This window comes from Dendrobates tinctorius, unplaced genomic scaffold, assembly GCF_039654945.1.
Source record: "Dendrobates tinctorius isolate UK_male_01 unplaced genomic scaffold, ASM3965494v1 ptg000130l, whole genome shotgun sequence".
NCBI classification, from domain to species: Eukaryota; Metazoa; Chordata; class Amphibia; order Anura; family Dendrobatidae; genus Dendrobates; species Dendrobates tinctorius.
The window spans coordinates 2,273,409-2,286,049 of NW_027361798.1; the positions used below are offsets into that span (position 1 = coordinate 2,273,409).

The 12,641-nt window shown below is 48.8% G+C and overlaps 1 long non-coding RNA gene across 1 annotated transcript in view; it reads left to right on the top strand.

Moving 5' to 3' along the window:
• The window catches only part of LOC141047918 (uncharacterized), a 53,563-nt gene that overhangs the window by 34,009 nt on the left and 6,913 nt on the right, over nucleotides 1-12,641 (top strand). The gene's annotated exons all lie outside the window — the stretch shown is intronic.

Sequence of the window (12,641 nt, forward strand, 5' to 3'; positions counted from 1 at the left end):
CACCAAGGCGGATGCTTTGTCTAGGTGTTTTCCGGGGGGAGAACCTCGGGAAGAGCCGGTACCCATCCTCCAGAAAGGGGTAGTGGTCTCGGCTCTCACGACGGAGGTAGAGGCGGAGATTGCCGAGGCCCAAGAGGAGGTACCACCAGGACTTCCCGCCAACAAATCATTTGTACCCCTGCATCTTCGGCTTAAGGTGTTGAAGGAACACCACGATTCGGTACTGGCTGGTCACCCAGGGGTGAAGGGCACCTTAGAGCTGGTATCGCGTCGTTTCTGGTGGCCCAAAATCCGGCAGGACGTGGTCTCGTACGTGGCAGCTTGCATCACGTGCGCTAGGGCTAAGTCACCCCGAACCCGTCCTGCTGGCACGCTACAGCCTCTGGGGGTACCCAATAGGCCATGGACAGAAATCTCCATGGATTTTATCACTGACTTGCCAGCCTCGGCAGGGAACACGGTCATCCTGGTGGTGGTTGACCGTTTTTCAAAGATGGCGCATTTTGTGGCGTTGTCTTCTTTGCCCAATGCTAAGACGTTGGCTCAGGTATTTGTGAAGGAGGTGGTCAGACTCCACGGCGTACCATCTGACATAGTATCTGATAGGGGTACGCAATTTGTGGCGAGGTTTTGGAAAGCTTTTTGCTCAAGGTTGGGGATCAAGTTGTCACATTCATCGGCGTTTCATCCACAGTCTAATGGACAAACTGAGCGCATGAACCAAAATCTAGAACAGTATTTACGATGTTTTGTGTCCGACAACCAGGAGGAGTGGTCTACTTTCCTTCCTCTGGCCGAATTCGCGTTAAATAATCACCGCCAAGAGTCATCAGGAGAGTCTCCATTCTTTTGTGTGTACGGTCAACATCCTCAGTTTTGTACCTTACGTCAGGGTGACTCCGGGGGTGTCCCGGAGGAGGATCAGCTAGGAGCCCAATTGTCATCAGTCTGGAGGCGGGTGAAACAGCGTTTGTTGAGCATGAGTGCCAGGTACAAACGGGTGGCTGACAGTAGACACGTGCCAGGTCCGGACCTGTGTGTGGGTGAATGGGTGTGGTTAGCTACGAAGAACATAAAACTCAAAATTCCATCTTTAAAACTGGGTCCAAGGTTTATTGGGCCTTTTAGGATTTCTGCCATCATTAACCCAGTGGCTTATCGGTTGGAACTTCCTGCGGTGTACAAAATACATAACGTTTTTCACAGGGCTTTATTGAAAAAGGTGGTAGGCTTGGTGGACACGACGCCGATGCCACCTCCAGTCATGGTGGATGGCGATTTAGAGTTCGAGGTCGCCAAGGTAGTGGACTCTCGAGTAGTACGCCGTACTCTTCAGTATTTGGTGCACTGGCGGGGGTATGGTCCGGAGGAGAGGTCTTGGGTTCCAGCCTCAGACATACATGCGGATCGGCTGGTCAGTTCTTTTCACCGTCGTCATCCGGACAAGCCGGGTCCTATGAGTCTTGAGGGCCCTGGGGTCCCTCGTAGAAGACGGGGTACTGTCATTTCGGACGCTGTTCACACCACAGCGTCCGGCAGGCAGAGGTAGTTCCACCTCCAGCCACTATAGCCTCAGTGGCGCCGGCTTGATCTTCAGGCTCTCGGGGGTTAATCCTGCTGGAGACCAGGTTGGAAGGTTAGTCACGCCCACGGTCTTTAAATAGTCATTCTGGCATATGGGCGTCGCCGATTATAGCTTGTGTTTTCATACCAAGTGGTTCCGGTCTGGAGTGGAGGTGTTGCAGAGAGAGAGATTCGTATCTGGTGTCGTATGATCCGTCGTTATCCTTTCTCCTTCCCATATTTGTGTTTAGTTGTGCCCTGTTCACATTACTGTATATTCCTGTGTGTGTGCGGCGCAGTGCAGTTTAAGTTCTCCCTGTCTGTCTTATTTGTGTGGGAGCTTTGGTGGTGTGTCTCCTCACTGGGTGGAGGGTGGAGGGTTAAGTGCAGGGCTGAGCAGGAGATAAGGAAAGGGTGGAGGCTCAGGCATTTGCACCTTCAGCAAAAACCCTGGGTTGAGGGTCAGACAGGGTTTCCCCTAGTGAAAGGGACACCACAGGGGCCCCGGGTATTTCTGCCTTAGTTGTCCTAAGCCCCGCGTGACAACACTTTTGGACACTGGACACTTTTGGATTGTGTGAGGCCCAATGAATATCTGAGCGCTATGTGACAAGCTCGATGGCACAGCTGTGACCTAAGTGACTAGAGGATAAGTGAGAGTTTGAATCTCTGCACACACTTTTAGACACTGGACACTTTTGGATTTTGTGAGGCCCAATGAATATCTGAGCGCTATGTGACAAGCTCGATGGCACAGCTGTGACCTAAGTGACTAGAGAATAAGTGAGAGTTTGAATCTCTGCACACACTTTTGGACACTGGACACTTTTGGATTGTGTGAGGCCCAATGAATATCTGAGCGCTATGTGACAGGCTCGATGGCACAGCTGTGACCTAAGTGACTAGAGAATAAGTGAGAGTTTTAATCTCTGCACACACGTTTGGACACTGGACACTTTTGGATTGTGTGAGGCCCAATGAATATCTGAGCGCTATGTGACAGGCTCGATGGCACAGCTGTGACCTAAGTGACTAGAGGATAAGTGAGAGTTTGAATCTCTGCACACACTTTTAGACACTGGACACTTTTGGATTGTGTGAGGCCCAATGAATATCTGAGCGCTATGTGACAAGCTCGATGGCACAGCTGTGAGCTAAGTGACTAGAGGATAAGTGAGAGTTTGAATCTCTGCACACACTTTTGGACACTGGACACTTTTGGATTGTGTGAGGCCCAATGAATATCTGAGCGCTATGTGACAAGCTCGATGGCACAGCTGTGACCTAAGTGACTAGAGGATAAGTGAGAGTTTGAATCTCTGCACACACTTTTGGACACTGGACACTTTTGGATTGTGTGAGGCCCAATGAATATCTGAGCGCTATGTGACAAGCTCGATGGCACAGCTGTGACCTAAGTGACTAGAGAATAAGTGAGATTTTGAATTTCTGCACACACTTTTGGACACTGGACACTTTTGGATTGTGTGAGGCCCAATGAATATCTGAGCGCTATGTGACAGGCTCGATGGCACAGCTGTGACCTAAGTGACTAGAGAATAAGTGAGATTTTGAATCTCTGCACACACTTTTGGACACTGGACACTTTTGGATTGTGTGAGGCCCACTGATATCTGAGCGCTATGTGACAAGCTCGATGGCACAGCTGTGACCTAAGTGACTAGAGGATAAGGGAGATTGGATTGCTTTTAAAAAAGCAGTTTGCGGAGCAGTGGGTAAACAGCAATGCCAGCCTGTCAGGAAGCCTTAAAAGGCAGCCCAACAAACAACACCACTGATACACCACTATATAGCCTCCCCTTGCACTGCACACACAGTGACTGGTGTGTTGTGCAGGCCAAATCGCTAGCAGCAGAAGCAGTTTTTTTGTCTTCTTCCTTGCCTAACGCTCTCCCTACAGAATCAGCAGCAACCTCTCCCTATACTGAGATCGGCAGAAGTAAGATGGCGGTCGGCGTGCACGCCCTTTTATAACCCCTGTGACGCCCACCAAAGCAAGCCAATCACTTGCATGCCCTTCTGAAAGATGGTGGTGACCCGTGCCTATGTCATCACGTTGCCCACAGTGTCCGTGGATCCTGATTGGCTGAAAAAGAGCGCAAAACAAACTTTTGAAACGCGACTTTGGCGCGTAAGTCGCCGACCTCGTGGCCGACCTCATCCTAGGGTCGGGTTTCGTTTCATGAAACCCGACTTTGCCAAAAGTCGGCGACTTTTGAATTTTTTCGACCCGTTTCGCTCAACTCTAGTCTTTAGTGCCGCAGGTGGTGTACTAACAGACCGTCGCACACGACTATCTTCCGATAACGTCGACCAGCTTACTTTTCTGAAAATGAACAAGGCCTGGATCTCCCCAGAATTTGCCAGTCCTCTTCCCGACTAAATAATTGGTTGGCAACTGTATCTAGGTCTCCTGTTGTGTTCATGTTTCTACCACCTGAACTATAATCCCTGGGCTTCAACACAGCCAGTTGTCGCTCAGATGTGTCGTCTGCAAAGACAAAAACACACTAGCTCCTGTGTTAGTGGGGTTCAGTAACGCCAGCTGCTCCCCTGCTGTGTGGACGGCAAAGTCTCCTGCTCCATCCACATTCAAACTCCTACTGATTTTTAACCGTGCTAAACTTAGGCCTCTGGCTCCAATGTCTCTAGTATTTCCCCTGGCCTCCAGCCCCGCCAGTTGCTGCTCTGAAGTGGCGTCCGCACAATCCACACTTGTTCCTGAGTTACTGGGGCTCAGTCACGTCAGTTGATCCCCCTGATGTGTGTCCGGCAAGGTCTCCTGCTCTGTCCACATTCCCATTACTAGTAGTGTGAATGAGGACTGAGCAGGAGACCTTGCCGGGCACACATCAGGGGATCCACTGACGTGACAGAGCCCCTGTAACCCAGGAACAAGTGTGGATTGTGCTGACGCCACTTCAGAGCTGTAACTGGCGGGGTTGGAGGCCAGGGGAAATACTAGAAACAGTGGAGCCAGAGCAGGGCCGCCATCAGGGCATGACAGCATGACAGTCACATGATCAGGGGCCTCATGTCTGCAGGACTCTGCTGTGCTGGTTGTCATGGTGTACTGCTGGATGAGGTAAAGTTTCTGTGTGGGTTCAGGAGGGGTTTACAGGGTGGATGTAGCAGAGCCGTACGTGTACGAGGAGTACGGAGCGAAGCCGTGTGTATACGAGGAGTACGGAGCGGAGCCGTACGTATACGAGGTGTACGGAGCGGAGCCGCGCGCGTACGAGGTGTATGAAGCGGAGTTGCGCGTGTACGAGGTTTACGGAGAGGAGCCGCGCGTGTAAGAGGAGTACAGAGAGGAGCCGCGCGTGTAAGAGGAGTACGGAGCGGAGCCGCGCGTGTACGAGGTGTAGGGAGCGGAGCCGCGCGTGTACGAGGTGTAGGGAGCGGAGCCGCGCGTGTACGAGGTGTACGGAGCGGAGCCGCGCGTGTACGAGGTGTACGGAGCGGAGCCGCGCGTGTACGAGGTGTACGGAGCGGAGCCGCGCGTGTACGAGGTGTACGGAGCGGAGCCGCGCGTGTACGAGGTGTACGGAGCGGAGCCGCGCGTGTACGAGGTGTACGGAGCGGAGCCGCGCGTGTACGAGGTGTACGGAGAAGAGCCGCGCGTGTACGAGGTGTACGGAGAAGAGCCGCGCGTGTACGACGAGTACAGAGAAGAGCCGAGCGTGTACGAGGTGTACGGAGAGGAGCCGTGCGTGTACGAGGAGCAAGGAGCAGAGCCGTGTGTACGAGGAGTACGGAGCGGAGCCGTGTGTAGGAGTTGTGCGGAGAGGAGCCATGCGTGTACGACGAGTACATAGAGGAGCCGTGCGTGTACGAGGTGTACGGAGAGGAGCCGTGCGTGTATGAGGTGTACGGAGCGGAGCCGTGTGTACGAGGTGTACTGAGCGGAGCATCGCGTGTATGAGGTGTACGGAGCGGAGCCGCATGTGTACGAGGTGAGCGGAGAGGAGCCGTGCGTGTACGAGGAGTACGGAGAGGAGCCGTGTGTGTACGAGGTGTACGGAGCGGAGCCGTGTCTGTACGAGGTGTACGGAGCGGAGCCGTGTGTACGAGGTGTACAGAGCCGCTTGTGCATTTTGGCATTGGGGGCCCATTAGAAAGTTATTATGCAACGTCGGCGGCAGGCGCTTATGGCCGTGTGAAGGGGATAAGGGAAACCGCGCTTCAGATAGGAGTTCTGCAGCAGCTGCGATATGACTGCGGCTCTCATGCTGGGAGAGCAAGGCTCTGTGGGGCAGCGGTTCCGTCCAGCTCAATAAACCTGTCTCCCCCTGAGGGGCTGCAGTGCCATTGTGGGGTTGGGAGCCTTAGGGTACATCCCCGTGTTGTACCCCACAGGGGCAGACTCCCACCCACCTGCCCTATATTCTCTGCTGCAGAGCCGGCTTCTTCCCACTTACCCTACTGTTTCAGGTTGCCCTATGTGCATGAGATGTCATCTTCTAGGGGTCTTTCACTTGTCCCCAGATGACTCCCAATACAGTAAATAAAGCCCCCCAGTCCTCTCCCTCCCCTGCACTAGCTGAAGGGTTCAGAGTCAGACATAGGGGAGGGGGTAATATTATCTAGTCTTTTCTTACCTCAGGGATTTTTTGGGGTCACCTTTTGACAACTCTTATAAAGTCACCTGCTCTATTCTCACAATGTGCAAGGCAGCGGAGAAGTCTGCAGTGTAAAATTGACTGGGGGCTTTACAGTCCCACTTCCTTTAAGCACATGCTAAAAAGGAAGCAAAAAATGTTTATAAAATGGAAAGAAGGAGGCATATCTAAAGAAGAATATAATGCTGTCTGCAGAACCTGCAAGGCACAAATCAGATTATCTAAAGCTGAAAATGAATTGAGGCTTGCAAGAGATGTCAAAAGCAATAATAAAGGATTTTGGGGATATGTCAAAAGTAAAAGAAAAGTCAAAGATGCTATAGGATTTTTACAGGATGAAAATGATGAAATGGTAAGACAGGATGTTGAGAAGGCTGAACTTTTAAATTCCTATTTTGCATCTGTTTTCTCTCAGAAAGGAAATGTAACATCAACTGTTATTCACTGTCCTATTAAGGGAATAGAAGAATCCAGGATATCTATAAACAGAAAGATAGTGAGGAAACACTTAGCTAACCTAAATGTATTCAAGTCTCCAGGTCCAGATGAATTACACCCCAGAGTACTGAAGGAGATAGCAGAAGAAATTTTTGAACCCCTCTCCATAATCTTTGAAAATTCTTGGAGAACAGGAGAAGTGCCAGAAGACTGGAGAAGAGCAAATGTTGTTCCTATCTTCAAAAAGGGGAAGAAGGTGGACCCAGGCAACTATAGGCCGGTGAGTCTGACTTCTATACCAGGAAAGATCTTTGAACAAATTATTAAACAACATGTATGTCAGTACCTGGATAAGAATGAAGTGATTAAACAGAGTCAGCATGGGTTTGTAACTAATAAGTCATGTCAGACTAATTTAATTTCCTTCTATGATGGTATTACTGATTGGGTGGATCAAGGAAATGCTGTAGATATAGTATATCTTGACTTCAGCAAAGCGTTTGACAAAGTCTCTCATACAATCGTTATTGAAAAAATGACTAAGTATGAAATGGACAAGGCAACTGTTAGGTGGATTCATAACTGGCTTAGTGATCGGACCCAAAGAGTGGTCGTAAATGGCTGCACATCCAGTTGGAAGAATGTCTCAAGTGGGGTACCACAGGGCTCTGTCCTGGGCCCTGTATTGTTCAACATCTTTATCAACGATTTAGATGAAGGAATTGAGGGTAAACTGATTAAATTTGCTGATGACACAAAGCTAGGAGGGATAGCTAATACTAGAGAAGAGAGAGAGAGGATTCAAAAAGATTTAAATAAACTGGAGAAGTGGGCAGCAACTAACAGAATGGTTTTTAACAGGGAGAAATGCAAAGTACTACATCTGGGCAATAAAAATGAAAAAAGCATATATAGAATGGGAGTAATAGGGCTAAGTGACAGCACATGTGAAAAAGACTTGGGTATACTAATAGATTACAGACTGCACAGGAGTCAACAGTGTGATGCAGCAGCAAAAAAGGCAAATGCAATTCTAGGATGTATTAACAGAAGCATACAGTCTAGATCACGTGAAGTAATTATTTCCCTCTACTCCTCTTTGGTCAGACCTCATCTGGAATATTGTGTCCAATTTTGGGCACCACATTTTAAAAAAGACATCAACAAACTGGAGCAAGTTCAGAAAAGAGCGACCAGAATGGTGACCGGTCTGCAAACCCTGTCTTATGAGGAAAGGTTGCAGGATTTGGGAATGTTTAGTTTGCAAAAGAGAAGACTGAGAGGAGACTTAATAGCTGTCTACAAATATCTAAAGGGCTGTCACATTGTAGAAGGATCAACTTTATTCTCATTTGCACAAGGAAAGACTAGAAGCAATGGGATGAAGCTGAATGGGAGGAGACACAGATTAGATATTAGAAAAAACTTTTTGACAGTTAGAGTGACCAATGAGTGGAACAGGCTGCCACGAGAAGTGGTGAGTTCTCCTTCAATGGAAGTCTTCAAACAGAGGCTGGACAGACATCTAACTGGGATGATTTAGCGAATCCTGCTTTGAGCAGGGGGTTGGACCAGATGGCCCAGGAGGTCCCTTCCAACTCTACGATTCTATGATTTATCTATGGTTCTCAGTCCACTCTGTGCCATTTTTAGGGTCAGGGCTCTTTTGCAGGGTTTTGACAGAACAGATTTGTGATGGTAATGTAACATAAAGCGCAGTTCTGGGACCATTAGATACTTATAAATATGCATTTCTATTCCTCCAGGAAATGTGTGAGGAAATACAAATGAGTGGGAGATTCCCACTCAAATGTGCATTTTAAAATCCACAGTGTGTCACTTGTATGTGACAAGATCCACACGTGCCACATGATTTTGTTGAGGAAAGTCCACATTGAATGTGCTGCTCGTGCGCTTACTCTTAGGGCTGACCCTCACTACAGGTCTAGTGCTGAACATTGGGGATTTTCCAGTTCCCCTATGTCAATGTCATTCAGGTAAATTGATCTGATTGGCAGTTCACTATCAGATCTGTAGCAGTGGGGACATATTAGTCAGGGACATGGCAGCCCCTCCATTCTCATCTTGTCATCTTTGACCGCTGGGACCTCGGATACCAGTGTCAGTGCTGATCACTGGCGATTTGTTAGCACAGTCCGTGTCTACAGAAGCATGTCTGGTCTGAAGTGCTGATATCTGCGATCTCATGTTTTGGGGTGCACATACACCTTACATACCTGGCAGCCAAAAGCCCTTTTCTGAGAAGTTTGGGTCCTAAAGCCATGTTTGAATGGAGCATGAGGGATTTTGTGTGACCATCACCCATAGGCTGTGCCAGCGTGCCATGTGGTGGGACCAGGCTGGGAGCAGAAGATGGTGACCGTGGACGGCAGCGGGACGGTGGATGGCGAGGCGCAGACGGTAGGCACTGGCAGACCAGTCACGAGGCGGCGAGCGAGCAGAGTGAGTAGACTGTCTGTCTCTGACTCTCTCCGATGTCTCCGTCTCCGGTGGCATGGTGGCGGTGCCCAAAGAGCCATGACGGGAGAGGGAACAGAATCTGGGGGTCTCATGGGGGGTACAATTACATTGACTTAATATGTGACCAACCTAATATAAGGTACTGCCTTTGCCACCTTGCTGGAGTATGTTAGAGTTAGATGGGCACTGACTCAGTATCATCTGGTCATTGTCTGAAGATGGATGCACAATAATGGTTAAAAAAAAGTTACCAAATGTTTAATAGGTTAGAGTAGAGTAAGGCCCTGTCAATAGAGTCTACCTTGTCATGGTGGCAGGCTTAAAAAATCTTTTGGTCAAAACTAAAGCTGATGGCTATGTATGTGATATGGTGTTGATGTGAGATTGGTGAGGGTGTGGTGTAGAAGTGAAGTTTTTCCAAGAAAGGGCGGAGGGATTTTGGAAGGTTCGCATGGTGGAGGAGGAGCTAGGGAGGAGGCGGAGCTGGGGGTGGAGCCTGGGCAGAGTCTCAAGGGGGGCCCCATAAATTTTGCCAGTATGGGGCCCCGAAATTCCTAGTGGCAGCCCTGAGCCAGAGGCCTAAGTGGAGCTCGGTTACAATCAGTTGTAGTCTACAAAACCAGCTGCAAGTTGGCCTCAGCCTGCTCCATGCCTCATCCTGGGCTCCAACAACGCCAGTTGGTGTTCAGAAGTGTCATCTTCCCAGAGAAAAACATACTAGCTCCTGTGATAGTGGGGTTCAGTAACGCCAGCTGTTCCCTTGCTGTGTAGACGGCAATGTCTCCTGCTGACTCCACATGCCCAAAACATCAGGCCTCAGCCTGCTCCATGCCTCAACCTGGGCTCCAACAACGCTAATTGTTGTTCAGAATTGCCGTCTTCACAGAGAAAAACACTCTAGCTCCTGTGTTAGTGGAGTTCAGTAACGCCAGCTGCTCCCCTGCTTTGTAGACGGCAATGTCTCCTGCTGACTCCACATGCCCAAAACATCAGGCCTCAGCCTGCTACCTGCCTCAACCTGGGCTCCAACAACGCTAGTTGGTGTTCAGAAGTGTCGTCTCTTCCCAGAGAAAAACACACTAGCTCCTGTGTTACTGGGGTTCAGTAATGCCAGCTGGTCCCCTGCTGTGTAGACGGCAATGTCTCCTGCTGACTCCACATGCCCAATACATCAGGCCTCAGCCTGCTGCATGCCTCAACCTGGGCTCCAACAACGCTAGTTGGTGTTCAGAAGTGCCGTCTTCACAGAGAAAAACACACTAGCTCCTGTGTTAGTGGGGTATAAACCAACATGTCAAAGAGTAATGCCCAAAGAAACACCATGGGATACAGATAGATAACGATCGCATGAGAGCAGCATAAGTAGCGCGATATATTACTCAGGTGTAGGCAGGAGCGGGATGACCCCAGGGCCAGGTGAGGGAAAGCCCGACGCGCGTTTCGCGTGAAGAGACCACGCTTACTCAAGGGAAGTCATAGACTTATAACTGCACTTGCTGTCTATTTGTTTATACATACATCGCATATATTCTTTGCTCCACAAGGCATTGGGGAGTGGGTATTACCCTGGGTGAGCTGTGTCTACCCCGTGGTGCTGTTATTTTATTTACCATATTTCTGATATGATGTTTTTCTACATATTTCAATAAAGATTGTAAGATTTTTTACCTTATTCACCTGTTGACTCAGATTTTCCATTGTTTTTCTTCATGTAAAATTAACCTACAGGGAAATAAAGGGTTTTTTTAAATTCCGATATTTCTGTTCCATTGACTTGAATAGGACTTCCGGGATCAGAATCGGCGATACCCGATACTTTTTTTAGATCGGCCGATCCATTCAGATCCGATATTTTTCAGTATCGGGTGGTATCGCTCAACACTAGTCAAGACACATGTTGAACTTTGACTATTGAATCGTTGATGTTTGTGAACTGTTGAATGGCTGATATTTACCTCTTATATCAATTCCTTCAGGTTATTGTCTACTGTCTTTGGAGGACAGGGACACAGGGTCATTGAACAATCGGTGTTTGCTAATATGTTAATTACCCATTGTATATGTCACCTGTGCTGTTTGGTGGACTACAAGTTTCAGATACTCTAACCGAGGTTGCAGAGTGGAGCAGAGGCTGCATTAGAGTGCGGAGGTGTCAGATAAGTGCATAGTTAAACACAACATCATAGTTTGTGATAACTATGTAACTGTTTTAATTGTTGGGGAATTATCTCTGCCTGTGTGCTGGTGAAAGTTTGTTTAAAGAAAAGGTGCAGCCTGTGATTGGTCCATGTAATGAAGCTTCTAGGACCAGCATCTGGCTACACCTGTGCAGTTTGGTGGACTACAAGCTCCAGATATTCTAAGCTGTTGAGCGGGGCAGAGGCTGCATTTTAAGTGCAAGGCTGCAGGTAACTGCATAGGTAAAGGGAACCAGTCAGCAGTTTTGGCCGCTATAAGATGTGGCCACCACCTTTCAGGGCTTATCGACAGCATTTCTATAATATGCCACAATGGGGCGGCCAGGAGGATTACAAAGTGATTTGTGAATCTTTGGTAGAATATAGAATACCGGGGTGACTGGATGTGGATTAGTGAGAACGGTGACTGTTTTTTGGTCAGTTGTATTGAGTATCACGTATTTTTGAAGTTTCTGATCAATCTTAGATTTGATTCTCATGAAGGCATCTTTGCTGATTTTTTATGTAAGTAGAAGTATCACCAAGTAGACAAGAAACTTCTGTGAGATATTAGGGGGCTTTACACATTGCGATATCGCTAGCAATATCACTAAAGCGTCACCGATTTTGTGACGCAGCAGCGATATCGCTAGCGATATCGCTACATGTGATACTCACTTCCGACCGGCTCCCCCGCTGGTTATCGGTGATCGCGCGAGATCGGCCTGGTCCATTTCTCGTCGGCGGCTTCCAGCTGGCACCGACGAGCGACGCGTGGACGCGTGCACAGGACGTCATCATCGCCGCGTCTGACAGGTAAGTAACGACCACTGCTGCGTCGCTGGTGAGATCTGCCTGTTTGGCAGCTCACTAGCGACCATTTAGCGATGCACCAGCGATCCTGACCAGGTCATATTGTGGTCGGGATCGCTGGTGCATCGCTAAATGTAACGGGGCACCACAATAGCCCCACCCTTATCTGCCTGATTGACAATTATGTTTGCATTGGTCTTGAGGGAATCAATAGCTAATTTATCTGACTGAGATAAGTTACTGGCCATCTGAAAGGAACCCTTTTGTTGTAAGTTTAGGAAGTCCCATATATCTCTGTGTATGAAGTCTATACATGGTTCAGGTACATGACACGTATGTGGTGGATTAAACGTACTAATGTTTCTAAGACCTAGTGTGGAGATAGACAGATCAGGAACAGGAGCGCTCCTAGTAGGGGCGGTACTGCTTCCAATAGCTGACGATTGCAGTCCAAAGTGTGTCTTGAGCCTGATGTTGCGGAAGAACCTCTGCAAATCTTGCTCAGGTCTAAAGCTGTAACAAGGTG